The following is a 15,295-nucleotide window of genomic DNA, read 5'->3' as shown; positions in this document are numbered from 1 at the left end:
AGATTTAAACTTCTCACCTTAACATGTGTGGCAATGACTTTTAGCAACTTGTCCCCACAAGTCATTAACCACATTGTACATTTTGTTAATGGAAATGTTCACAAGTTTCCGGAGATCCTAAGTGTAAGGTCTTATAACTGTAGTTGTCAAATATGTCCTATTCGTACCTAGTATTCGTACCTAGTATGGATCAATATATATATATATATATATATATATATATATATATATATATATATATATATATATATATATATATAACCCAGAAAGGTAATTAACATCAGTAGTCCTGGGACCCTGTATCCTCTGTTTAGATAATCAACACCGGCGGGTGATGGTGAACAGTTACAAGGCCACCGACGTTGCTCGTTGAAGCAGGTTTTGTGATTCTTACATTGGTTAAGATTCTCGCTGGAGGATTGTATGGTCACTGGTTCACATTCTGCGCCACAGACAGCTCCCTGGGTAAGCCCCTCATATTTGTACAGTGGGGATGTTCCCGCTAGATAAGCACATCTGCCCCTATGTACATGGGGGGACAGCTGGTGCTCTTTAGAAACAGTGAAGCAGAGCAGCTGAACTTTCAGAACATATATGGTACTTGGTGGTAAAGTCCACAAGTTCACTGCATGTAGAAAGTTAATGAAAAATGTATTTCAGTGTTGTACATTAATGTTATTATTTACTGTATTAAAGCTGTTTAAAGCAGATAGGCCCTTATATTCAATAAAACTGTTTGTGTTTGTCGTATGATTGAGTAAGACCATATTTTTCAAATGGAACATTTAGTTCTGTTTTAAACCAGCTTTGTTTCTCTTTTAGGGTAGCGCTTATTAAAAGCAAAACTAACAAAATACATAGCAAAATACTTTTCTCAAGTGCAAAGATCAATGTACTTAGGACCATCATGAGCATGTATTATGATTTTTAATGTTTATTCCATTTAGAAAAGTGGTGCATAATTTGCACTGAAGAAAACACTTCATGTTTGACTTAACTTAACTTAAACTGGGCTCCCGAGTGACGCATCCTGTAAAAGCGCTCCACATGGAGAGCAGGATGTGCCCTATTGCCTATAGGTCGCTGTTTCAAGTCCAGGCTATTCCGCGTCATCCAGGTCGGCTTAAATCGGCCATGGTGTCCTCGGCTCACCGTGCACCAGCGACACCTGTAGTCTGGCTGGACGCCTGCAGGCTTATCTGTAACCTGCCCACTGTGTTGTTCTCCAAGGATCTGAGGCGACTGCATGGTGGGCCTGCAGGGTTGGGGTTAAAAAGTGGACAGCTGACGACACATGTTCCGGAGGACAGTGTGTATTTGTCATTGCTGCTCCCAAGTCAGCATGGAGGTGGTAGCGAAAAGCTGAGCCTAAAATAATACAATTGAGAGAAAAATTGGGTAATTGGGTAGTATTATATATAGTAGTAGATCACTCCATACTGACTCGTTACCCAGGCAACCATTTGCACAATCACAGGGTACATTGCAAGCACATAAATCATTTATTTTGAAAACAAAATGTATTTTTAATGAGGTCTACTGTGTGTTTTTTTTTTTTTTTTTAATCTGTATAGCATGCAGAACCAACAAACAAATACTGAGGTGTTCCCAAATTGTATGGCTTAGCCAATTTCTCTTAACAATATCACTGGGTGACAAAATGTCAGCTTATGCAAAGGCAGTACTGCATTTTGTTATCTATGCACAGCTGCTACTGTACAATGTGATGAAAATATATGATACAAAATAGCCACAGAAACTATTGTAATGGCAAGTGATTCCCAAGATATTCACTTTTGAGCTCAGATAAGTTTTTGTAACAACTATTGCATAATCTATAGCTGGGTATAATTGAGTCACTGCAGATCTGTTGATGACCTGTCCATAGAAGCCGACATGAGAAAATAACACTAAACTGTATGCTCTGTGCTCATCTAGCAACTAGCATTCTCACTGAAAAAGAGGAAAGAGAAGTGAGACCGGTCAATGGACAACACTAAGAAAAGCACAGTTTCATTCCATGTGATGGGAATGATATTTCCCTGTTAGAAATTCCAGCAATGGCTGACAATAAACCAGATGGAGCTGGTTGTGTTTTTTTTTTTTTTTTTTTTGTTGTTGTTGTTTTTTGTTGTTGGTGTTGCTGGCCATGTTGTTTCAGAGGAAGGTCATATAATGCTATATGAGATTTGATATAAGATTTAACAGTTAATGCTATGTGAGATTTGGCATAATAATACACATTGAGCAATACATTGCAAGAGGTTACTTTTGGGAATGATTTCCTTTGGCTCAGGACTATAATGCTGGCTGCAAGTACATAGTCCCATGGTAACCAGGATTCTGGGTAAATGGCATGCAGGATACATTTTTTGAGCTCCTTTTTTGTGTAATATTATACATATTCCTTAGACTGAGGTTTAACTTCACTTCCTTATTATGATGTCTGCTTCCTGACATCATAATAAGGACATGTGATTGGGCACTACATGATATATAATGAAAAATATGTTTAATACAATAAATCATAAATAGCCAAAAGCTATATGAGTGTCTTATAAACCGAGATCATGTCTGCTTCATGATCGCTTAATATTAGGATAAGAATTGTGACCTCTAATGCCCTGGAAAAGATAATAAAAGTGTAGAACCTGTACATTTTTTATCTTAAATGTAAGCTTTGATGTGGCAACATTGACTGAGCATTGTTCACCTCTGTTGCAAGGTGGAAGAACCCTCTCTCTAGTTTGAAGCCAGCCCCAAAGCACTGTAAATACTGTATATTTTGCAGGCTATCATGTTTTTCTATGACTATTCCTGCTGGGGATTTCTTGATCTCACCAACTTGATAAGCTCCCTGAGCTAATTAGATAGCTAATTAGCTGATAAGTTAGTTAAGCATATCCATCTGGTAAAGCAGTTGTAAAGTTGCAATCAGCCTTTGTTCGAAAGAACAGTGGAGGCTGGAACCCAGCACAGACGTGTCAGACAGTTGTTGGCTATTTAAAACCCACAAATGTACTGTAGGGGCTGCTTTCTTGGCCTATAAGGCCACTTTGTTTTTTTGACTGAACTTTTATTTCGGTTTTTGTGTGATAAAAGTGTGCTTTGCCGCGTTTCTCATTGGTTGTGTGATCACTATCTGCTTGACTACTCAACTGCCTTTTCCCAACTTCATTGAGTTTCAATGACTCTTACTGGTTGGCGGGGGGGGGGGGGGTAAGCTGGTTAAAGCTAGGTAAAATCTATTAGTTATGTATTTGGTTTGTCAGGTGAAATGAACTTCTGTCCTCTTAATTGCTAAGAGGGATGTAATGGTGAGACAGCATTCAAACTGGAAATTGCAAATTGTATTGTATAATGGGTAAAACTGAAACAATTGATCCAAAATAATTCCAGCAGGACTGGAATATTTAAGGGTATTTCTGTAAGTATTATAGCTTGTTTTAAAACAATCCTGTCATTAAGCTGGGATGGGGAAGAGTACATTCTTGAGGATAAGTTGGTCAGGTTACTGCTAAAAGCAGGTATCAAAGCTATCACAATACATAATCAAAACTACAGTACAATTGTACACTAATGACAAACTATATTAGGCCTTGAGAAATTAAATATTTAATATTGTGAATGGATTAATTTCATTTCTGAAGAATTGTCAGCATCATTAAACAGTTTTATAGTACAGGGTTGCCCTCCAGTGGCTTGTCTGCAAATTGCAAAAACAAAATGTATCTGAAATGTTTAACTTAGAAATACATATACGTGTACTGCAATTCAAATTTGACATGTATCTATTTAATGGATGTAATTGGTCATTGTTCCAATGGAATTTTACATGAAATGGTCCCACCACATTATAGAACAAGAAAGCATACTTTTGTATTCAATAGTTTTGCCTGGGATGCGGTATTGCTCTTGAAACCAGAGAAGCTCTCTATGTTCCTCAAAACAGAAGTCACAGTATTATAGGAGAAGTACATACAAGTCATTGAAGTAACTTATGATTCAATAGTATCTTGGCGGCAGAGGTGTTTTCAAAGTAAAATACTATGTTCGTAATTTTGGAAGTTATATTAGAGCTTTGAATCCTTTTTATTTCTTTCTTTTTATAGTTTTAATCTACAACAGGTCATATATAGTACCCAGGGTCAAAAGGAAAGACATTTTATCGCACTCCAGCTAAGGCTTTATCTACAGTTATATTGCTAATTATATTGCAATAGTTCTCCAAACCACGAGGTATAAAGGCAGGGAATCATCAGCAAATAAATAGTGCCAATATATTTTTTGAGGACACACAAACGAGCTTCTGTCTAGCCAGTTTAAAAGTGAAATCCTAATTACACAACACCATGATTAACCCTGTCTTTAAAGTGGTTAATCTAAATCTAAAATTAGATGACAAAGGGCTTAAGAATTAATCATTACTAATGTGCCAATTGGTGTATAATGGAGCCATCTAGTGGTAAACTGGGGGATATATCTCGTTGTCTTTCAAACAATGACATTTGTTACCTGCAATGAAAATATCTATTTTTAAGTACTTGTTTTTAAATCCCCTTTTTTATTTTCAAAATTGGCATCTGTTTTCCTGGACATTTATATGTCAGCAGAATATTCATATACCAGAAGGTTAATTTCACATAGCCACCACAGATACCACAAGAGCAAAACCATGATGCTGTACATGTTAGGACTACAAAAAACGATTTAGCATTATAATAGATGCATTATTTATTAAGTGGGAAAAATGCATTAAACATACACACACAGGAGTCAAACTAAATATAAAAAAAAACAGATTTATGGACTTTAACTCTCCATCTGAATGTAATGCATTAATATGCAGGAAGAGAGCAGAGAAAGCTACATTCTTTTTTGCAGATGCCTCAGGTGTCTTGTAAAAAGTCTAGAGGCCAGATATTCCACTGTGGGTCAAGTTGCCCACTGTGCAAAAGAAAAATAGACTGATCCCTTATTGAGGATATGAAATAGGATCATGAGGACACAGATGAGCTAAATTACAGCAAGTGGTAGTGCATAATCAACATTTTGCAATATAAAAGGTTTTGTAATAGGAAGAGAATACAAAACGTTCAGTGTTTGGAAGGGGTGTGATAATGGCTGCACGATTAGTTGGAACTTTGATCAATACATATAATAGCCACAACACCTGCAGATAATAAGGAAGCTCAAGGAGGTATTCAGATTTTCAACACTGCAGGTGAATTGATTAGGACTTAGAATATGGACAACCATATTGCTGCAGTAACAGCCAGAGATTCAGAAAATGGAAAACAGATGTATTTGCATTAAAAGCTTGTCAACTGCGGTGACCTGCATATCATCCTAAGATGCCTGTTTAAGAAGAACAGACCAATGAGAGCCTAGAAAAGGTCACTGGTTTAGAATTTACACCTAATTTGCTCATGCCTCATTAACATCAACATTACTATGGTTGCCAAAACCCTGTGGAATGGAAAAATGCTAATAATGTTAAGCAAAACACATGCAAAATGACAGCTTGCAGATCCAATTACAACCATGGAAAAATAAACAACAACAGTTAAATGAGAGAATCTATGCTGTGCTTAGTGATGGAAAATGACCTTAGATACTGTGGAAAAAACCCACAATGTTATTATTATTATTTGTGTGTGTGTGTGTGTGTGTGTGTGCGGTTATGCACATATTGACAGTGCCAGTGAGGGTTCCTTTTCTTCAGATTTTTGTTATCTGTCATTTTGTGATAAATAATGACCAAGGACATAGAAGATAATGCCATTTTACATGGGGGTAGAGGATAGCAGGGGGAAAGGTCAGATATACAGTATTTAAACAATATATTATGAATACGAGGGGCATTGTTGCTCATGCAAGCTATTACAATATACTATATAGGGGACACATGTGACTCATCTGTCCACAAAAAACAGTTTTCTAGTTCATTTATTTAATGTAAAATGATTTTGTAATGATAAGGACACTCTTCAAATCACAAACAGTTGAAAGAGGGACAGTTTAAAAACCACCTCGGTTGGTTTAGGAAATATTGCCTCTTGTGGCTTTATTGATGCTTAATTGAATAAAAAAGCTGCAAGGCATTGTCTTTTGATCAACAAGATTTATGTGTACAAACAGTGATTCATTCTTACAAATGATATTCACATATTACTGTGAATTTACCACATGCCAGAAGTCTATAGACAGAATTAGGGAGGTAACAGCTTGAAAAACATATGGCATTTTCAGGTAATTTTCTAGCATTTAATGAATAGTTACATAATGTTCAAGATAGCTAGAAACTCGGGTTGACATACTGTAAGCATTCTACATTCAGAAAAAAAGATGTGAAGTCAAGTGAAATATTTGCAGAGCAATGGCTTTCAGTTACAATCGGCAGATTACATTATGCAGCCATGGTTTTTAATGATATTTGTGAGCAGTAGTTAATTATTCCCCAGTAAGACTGTAATTAAATCCAATAATGCCTCATCTGTGTGACATCCCAATACATAGATATCCAGAGAATGGATCTGTGCAAGACATCAGTACACTTGTCTTTCTGTTAAAAGTGAACAACCTTGTATTGTGCTGAAACTGGATAAATATCTATTCCAGGCGATTTAATAGCCTATAATGAGCAATGTATAAGGTGAATCTCATTAAATATACAGTATTGCAAATGTGAAAAAAGAATTACAATTTAACAAATTACATAAACAATCAAATATTTATTTTCTAAAACCAAGGAATTTTCCAGTAAAATCACTGAAAAAGGGTCTTCGCCACAACTGACTTTTAAGCAGTGTTTACTTATGTCTTATTTCCATTTGCCTTTTGGACTGAGTTCACAACAATTTGAAACCAGTCACGTTTTTTCATCAGCAACGGACCACCGATATCAAAATGCTTTGAATCCAAAATCTGGCAACCCACAGACAAGGAAAATGATGCTCAGACTGAAGGGGTTTGCAGAACCAAAGGCAATCAATTATAATAATATATTGGGGAAGGGATTTACACATTTGAAAAATACAAAAATATAATACACATGCGATCTTTGCCTTGCAGTTTAGACATTGATAATAAAACAAGGTGACATTTGTGTTTTACAGACTGCTTCATGGCACAGGTAGAAATGTAACATTATATTTTGTCTGTATGACATTTCAAAAAATGACAGATTCAAGAGCAGTTAAGCCAGTCACTTTATTTTTTAGTTTATTAATTGTAACAAAACTGTTCAGTAAACACCAGATTCCTACTTTGGGATGATCAACTCCATCTTATAATTGCAATGAGGTTACATTTGTCTTTAAGGCACTTTCAAAGTACAATAGATTATTTTTAGAAATAGATTAATATATATAAACAAACCATTAACACAATAAACTATGTTAGCATGTAATAAGTTAGTTGTTAAGTTTATTAACTAAAAAGGTGACCCCTTCTACCTAACAAGATACAATCAAGTGCATATTATGTTTGAAAATATTAATAAGAAACAGCAAAAACAATACCCCGCCTTCTCAAATTAGCCACTGTGCATGTACATTTCAGGGGTATACAATATTTGAATACATTGTAGTTTACAGTAAGTGCAAATACTATTAGAATACAATATGAGAAAATAAGTAACGATTTAGGATTAAGACAATTTATATCTACAATGGCATAATATTAGTGCAAGGACAGTGCATCAGCTGAGCATCCAGTAGCATGGTGCTTAGGTCAGGCAAGCCCAGTGCACAGTAGGAGGGACAGATCAAGAGATCTACATGTACAGTCTAAACAGGTGGGTCTTGAGGAAGTGGCAGAAGGCAATGAGAGACCGGTATCTGGTTGCACCACAGAGGGGTGAGGGAAGAAAAGGAAAAGGCATGGGAGGATGGAGAGTGGAGGGAAGGCATGACCAGTCAGCCCATAGAGGAGGACCAGAAGGGGGGTGTAGGGAGACACGAGGGAACTAGGAGGGGGCAGTGTGGTTAAGAGAGCAGCAGACAAGAACTGGGGTCTTGAATTGAATCCCAGAAGAGATAGGTAGCCAGTGGAGGATGCAAAGAAGAGGGGTAGCATGAGAGTCACGAGGTTGGGAGAAAACAAGGTGAGTAGCAGAATTTTGAATGAGCTAGGGGGTTGATAACCAATTCAGGGAGACAAGTAAGGAGAGAGTTACAGAGTACAAGAGCTTGGACCAGGAGCTGAATGGAATAACTAGTGAGAGAATGACAGATTAGGTAGATGTTCTCCAAGAAAGAAGCGACAAGTGCGTGACAGGGAGATGATGTGTTGAGTGAAGGAGAGGAAGGGGTCAAGAGCAACACCAGAGGTTTTTAGCATAAAAAAGATGGAGCAAGAGATCGAGTCAAGGGAGAGATCAGAGCAGGCTTCAGTTTTTTAAATAAACAAACAAATAAATAGAAAACAAACAAACAACAAGTTTGAAGATCATTTAAAATAGATTTGTTGTTTCATGCATTAAAACTTTTATTTAAAAACAGTAAAAGTAATGAAAGAAGGATTTAATCTATACTTCCCGTTAGTGGTACTGATGTTTCTGAGTAGGTACTGACGTGAACGACTTGAACAAAAACAGTTCTTGTTGCACAAATCTACTGAATTGCACATAATATATATTATTCTAAACTATTGTATCTCCTTAAAATGTTAAATATTAAAATATTTTATGTCTGGGGAATATTCTGTGTTTTCAGGTTAATTCTACAATCCAAAGAGTATACCTTTCATGGTTTCTGTTTTCAATAAATAATGAGTTGTTCATTTTCTGCTTGACTGACAACTTGAAATAAGTCCCAAGGCCTACTCTGAAGTGATCACAATATTGGTAAGAGCTCTCTTCTCAACATACACATATACATATTGTACATAATATACATTTGTTTTATATATATATACAACTAATTATATTCAACCTCTTGTCCAAGATAATGGGATTACGGTTGTTTCAAATCCAGCCTGAAGACACATTTATTGTATACCATGACAATATTTGAATAAATTATTGAAGGTAATGTATTCTGTATTCATTGACAAACATTTATTTGGGGAAAAGTCACCTTTCATTCTGTTGACAATATGCCATGTAGATGTCTGATTTCAGAAACCTGGGATAACAGTCTTTTGCCAACAGACTATAGATTATTTTCTGTGCATGATCAAAAGAGTTGAGAGTCGGTGTTGAAATATGTCTGGTAATATTTTCTCGAGTTCCACAGTCTATATTTATCTGTAGGGGATAAAGATATACCTTTTTAATTAAACACAGAAATTACACTAAACACCTACTATCTTTTTACTTGCTAGATAATAGGGATCTGGTAGTATTTTTTGACTTTGTTTGGTTTCTGAGGGTCTTGATAAGTGAAAGAAGTTTATATTTCCAGAATGTTTAGTCTTTAATTAACAATTAACCTTTTTTTGAAAGGAAATACTTTTACTTGAATGTTTTTAATAAATGAGAAACAAACAATTTGAGACCTTATTTCAGGGAGTGATCTAGAAGATGTAATATTCAAGGGTGTTATTTTTTTCCCATTCAGCCATTCAGAATGATTTCTTATCCCTATGGTAAAGCTTCAATTGTCACTATTTTAAGAGAAGGAAAAGGAAATGAAACCTGGAGGAGAAGCCCAGTAGCTAGTCACCTGACCCTGTTGTGCACTTTGGGGTTGCATAGCGCAGTGCCCAGCCAGAATTCCTCTGTAACTTGTGAGATTGCCAACTTTGCATAAAAGAGATTCAAACTAGTGAACATCTAACATCACCAGATTTATTTTCCTTTAACATAAATTGCACTTTGGAATAAAGATCATGATACAAGTGCCCCAAAATTAAAATGTATTAAATAAAATTACCTCCTTGGGAGCTCCCACTTTGACATATTCTAAGAAAATCTCCTTAGACCTTTCAATCATTTTAGAGGTTGACTTTGTTTGTTTGTATTCCTCACAGGCCAGCCAAAACAAAATGTTCTCTTCACTGAACTCTGACTTCAAGAATGCTATTAAGGCAACTCGGCCAGCTGTATCAAAGAATTAAAAAAAAAAAAAAAAAAAAAGAAATGAACCCTAACTACATGATCTGGTATAGAATTAACAGTGAATCAATTAAATCATAGCCAATGAATCTGAAAGCAAGACAATCTTTTTTAATGGAAAACCACTTTTTATAATGTTTTCCAGTCATTACTTTATATTTTAAATGTCCCTTCTCATTCAGACTTCTGACATATTGTAAAGTCATCTTTGATGAATGTGGCTGTGGTTGTTCCCCGTGGAAGGGTGTCAATTTTAAAATAAAGGCCAATTACTTTATCTAGCAGTACATACAGTTGTATCATTCTATAGTGACAACCATAATCTTTAAGGTATGAGGGCTGTGGAGGAGGTCCTCTGAAGTTCATAAGACAGCAAAAAGTGCAGTGTATCACTAACAGTATACAAAAAGTGAAGGCATTCATTTAATATTTCTGAACACAAAAATGTCTGACTGCTGTAATTTGATAAAGTTTTTTTCATCAACTTTTTAACTCATTCATATTATTACACATACAGTCACTGTGGAACATAAGCTTTTCATTTAGTTTTCTGGAAATTTGCTTGTACTTTGCATACAATAGTACATTTCCTGGGCAATATTTAAATCACTGAAAATAAACCCAGAAAAATGGAGGACATGTATCAAGTATTTGTGACAGAATTAAGGTCAAGTTTACGCCGGCCTTAAAATTGCCCCATATGTATCATGACACTTTTGGCAAGTTAAAGCCGTATTAGCACTGTCAAAATGCACTCCACATTGCAATATGCTCCGCTGCTCATTAGCCATGCCTTTTAAGGAATGTTAAGCCTTAATTATATGCATGGAAAAATTGTAGGTGGGGCTCATTTGTAAATTAAGTTTGTGATATTACAGTTAGATTTATGGGGGGCTCCCAATTTGCGCATCCAGTAAAGGCGCTGATCCCGGCTCTGTCATTGCCGACCGTTCCCAGGGGGCAAGTGCACAATTGGCCGAGCGCTGCCTAGGTAGGGAGGGCTTAGGTCGGCAGGGCAATCCACGGTTCACCGCGCACCAGCAACCCCTGTGGATGATAGAGCACCTGCAGGACTGCAGTGTAGAGATTCAGATCTGTGTTGTCCTCCGGCACTATGGGTCTGGTGGCTTCACTGTGGATCCACAGTGCGAAAAATTATGAATTGGCAGAAACACATTTCAGAGGACTCATGTTTCAGCCTCTGTTTTTCCTGAGTCAATGGAGGGGTTGCAGCAGTGAACCGGGATAAAAATAATAATTGGGCATTTCAAATTGAGGATAAAACTGGGGTAAAAACCATTGACGACGACTAAATTTAAAAAATTAAGATTTATCAAGCAGTAGAACAGCAGCGCCGGGTCCACAGATAAGACCTATTTCAAATTGGTCCTATCTGGGAGCAAAGAAAAAGTCAGAAAGCAGCTGATAGGAAAGAGCATTATAGCAACAGTCATATAGTGGCCCAGACAATTCACTGTATTTTTAAAAGAAATTCACAAATGACAATAAAATGAAAAAAAAAAAAACAAAACAAGAAATTTCACGGAGTCAGGAAACCGCCATTATTTTTCAAAAGATAATGTGAATAGAAACTGTGTTTTTTTTTACAAATAAATATATTTATATATATCTAATATATATATATATATATATATATATTATATATATATTTTTTTAAAAAAAACACAGTTTCTATTCACATTATCTTCTTCTGATGTAAGTTGCCTAAAACATGTTATCATTGATAGTTCATCAAGAACATCACCCAAAAAAGAAGGCTGAAACATTTGAACATATAGCCTAGCCTGAGTCAGCTCTTTAAAAATGTACATTTAACTTGATTCGCTATTGAAACTGGCTGTAAAAAAAAGAACAACCAGACAAAACAGATTTTTTAAATACAACCCTTGAATGAAATATTCAGCAGCATTTTTGAGTTTTGTAAACCTTTAATTAAAATGGCTGTGTAATTCCCATAACGTATTTTGCTCCCTCTAATCACAAAATATTAAACACAGGAGAAACGTGAACTGCAAACTTGAAATGACAAAACTGAAGCTTTCGTGTTTTTCTTTCTAAACACTGTACATGTAGAAATGTCATTGTACAGTATGAGGAATTTTTCTACTTTATAAAAGTATGAAATCAACAGGGGAGGTGAAGAGTACAGTAATACAAAATATTGTAAGGAAAACAAAATGCATATTTTTCATGGTAGGCAGTCAGATACATGATTTCCGTGAAATTCGCGATATCGTGAGCTTTCAGGGGCATTTCTTACGACAGAGTGCAGGCTCCTAACCTTCCTGAACAACCCAGCAACGGAGGGAGAGTACTGAGAAGAGTATTTAGGATCTGCATAGCCCTTTTTGATCTCCCTGAGGATGAAATTATAGCTCAATATCGTCTATTTCATTATGTACAATTGTTTGTATTCGGCGTATAATAAAAGTGATACATTATATCCTTTTCATTATGTATATTTGGTTTTATCCATCATATAATAATAATATAATTTAAGTCAAGACATTTAGTCAACATGGGTCATTGCATCTCCAAATAACCTACCTATTGTTCAATTGAGGTAACCCTCAGGAGGGGAGGTGCTATTTTTCAGATTAATCTGTTAATCTGTGCTACCGGTAGCCCATTTTGAAGGTTTGAGAACACCGTCACAGCGCATTTACGCATTTGGGCCAGTTAATACATTCGTGAAGGGGTACAAGCGGTACTCTACACTCCGTCAATTTAGTGCTGTGTCGGTCGATCTTGATACATGCTCGCCAATGGATCTCTAGGGGAATTTGTGATGGCAATCAGCTAAATTCATGGTGTACAAGCAGTCTGTAATGATAAATGGCTCTGATTACATGACATCTTTTAAACAATGTAACTCATGTAGCGACACCTTTCCAATTGAAATTAACTTCATAAGTAAACATGGAGGACAAGACCAGTATTGAAATGAGCAAAATGAGCAATGATCTAAACTAATTGATCAACAACAAAAATATCCAACGTTTTAAAATGTTGCGATATTGTTCCATTATTTTTAATTAGATAATTACTACTCTGCATATACATCTTGTTTTGTGATTAGAGCTGTTGTTGCAATAAAATATAGCAATATTGTAGGAAAACATGGATGTAGGTATTTAATACTCAATCATTTTCTTATAAAGTCCATTTCGTGACAAATCGTGATGGTGAAAGATAAGATAAAATACCCCTTTATAAAATATAAAATACCCCATTATAAAATGGAAGAAATACACATTCATGTATTAAATGCTCTGGCTGTTAGAAAAATGTACTATGCCACTATCTTTCGTTACATGAATTATTTATTTATTTTATTAGCCCTTTGCAACTATATTGCAAAGACGCTGTAATAAAATAAGTAAGTTGCTCGTACCTTTGCTTTCCAGAAGTTTGTCCACAGACTCTGACCACGCTGTTGCCTCTTCTTGTGGCGTCCTATAGGAAAAACAACAGCTACCCTTGAAAATAGCATCACCATCTTTTACGGATGAATTCATTAGTACAATATTGTGCACCTAGTATATAAATATATCAATTATGTTTGCTGTATGGTAATTTACTGAGTATGGTCTACTTAACTCTTTGTGTTAAGTCTTGCCCTGCAGACAAAAAGTGAATAAACTATACTACTAGTAGTAGTCATTTAATAAGTTTCGTTTTACAGTACTTTAATTTTCTTTTATCACTACCAGCTACTAGTGCATTCGTGTTTCATGTTGCAAGCAGCTGCATGTTGCTGTTTTTTTCTGAAATACTAACTGAAACAAATGTGTTAAAGACTAGTGAAATTGGTTTGTGGCTTCAAACTGTCACATTTTTAACCCTTAAGGACCCATTTCATTATAGCTTAATTATATTGTACACTTGTTTGTTAATATGGAATTTGTAAAATCAGTGGCTATTATTATTATTATTATTATTATTATTATTATTATTATTATTATTATTATTATTATTATTATTAATTAATAATAATAATTAATTACAGATGCAGTAAATAAACTTATTTTATTTATACTTTAAAAATTAAATTATATCAAATACTATAACTATAGTTTATGATGCAGTGCTTAAAGTGAATTCATTATTAATTTTAACATAAAATAATACCTTCTTTCAGCGCACTGATTTGTTCTTCTGAAACTAAAAACTGTATACAGTATATTTATTAAAACTGCGTGTTTGTACAAGAACAAAATATTCTCAAATATATACATATAAACATTTGGAACCCTGAAAGTAAACTGCTTATACATTATAAATCAAGGTTTCTTAAATAAATACATTGTATTTCTGCACATCATTTCATTTAAACTATTGTAAACTTTTGGAAACATAAATATGTTTGCAAAATTCTACTATACGTTCATACTACAATTGAATGTCAAGTTGATTTTTTCAAGTATTCATTAAGATTAAGACTTATATTGCTATTGTTAGAAATAAGGCACCATTCTCTACAGTATAGAGTTAATTAAACTCACCTTATTGGCATTTTGTATCCTTAGCTTTTAGTTGTTTTTGTTTCCTTAGTTGTTAAATGATGCTGTGCTGGAAAATTCAAAAGTACTGTTAGCATTGTGAAAGAAAAAAAAAACATTAAAATTAGTATGCAAAATATATTAGATTTGTTAACCACAGAATGTTTAACATTTCCATTTTCACATGTCCAACATTATTCATTTTCCAGATTAATTTACATCAATTAAGGGTTTTTCGTGCATTTGTATCCTAAGAACGACAAAAAATCACTATTACTCTAAATATTGACCCCTTAAGTGCAAGAACATTGCAATGTGTTGTAATTTCCTGGATTTCTTTTGCAGTGTGTATGGGTGGGGTCCATATTTTGCAGTAGCGCTATTTAAATGAGCATTTGCAGGTGTGTATTTGGACAAGTGGTGCTCATTATGCTTAGGGAAAGAAGCTTTAAGCTCAAGTTCATTTTAACATGGTGGAACTATAGCTTGCCTAATACGCAAATGTAAATTGGACCGTTTTTGGGAAAAATGTTTTAGTAACTCATTTGCAAATATAACAATTTTAATTTGGGAAGGCATGCATTTGCACACCTGTTTGTTAAAGTTTTAATTTCCTCAAAAAAGTTGTGGGGCCACAGTAATGATTTCTTTCCAAGGATCTGAAAAAAAAAAAATCATAAAATGCATGCCTTTCACTGTAAAGGTTTCCTTT

General features: G+C 35.0%; 1 long non-coding RNA gene across 1 annotated transcript; it reads right to left on the bottom strand.

Annotated features, from left to right (window-relative positions):
• Window positions 1-8,994: 8,994 nt before the first annotated feature.
• LOC121331252 lies at window positions 8,995-14,672 on the bottom strand. Its single transcript, XR_005951952.1, has 3 exons — window positions 14,587-14,672; window positions 13,476-13,555; window positions 8,995-9,250 (listed from the first exon to the last, which is right to left on the bottom strand). It is a non-coding gene; the product is annotated as an uncharacterized LOC121331252 (long non-coding RNA).
• Between the last annotated feature and the right edge of the window lie 623 nt (window positions 14,673-15,295).

This window comes from Polyodon spathula, chromosome 18 (genome assembly GCF_017654505.1).
Source record: "Polyodon spathula isolate WHYD16114869_AA chromosome 18, ASM1765450v1, whole genome shotgun sequence".
Classification (NCBI taxonomy): Eukaryota; Metazoa; Chordata; class Actinopteri; order Acipenseriformes; family Polyodontidae; genus Polyodon; species Polyodon spathula.
This window is presented reverse-complemented; position numbering and strand designations above follow the sequence as displayed.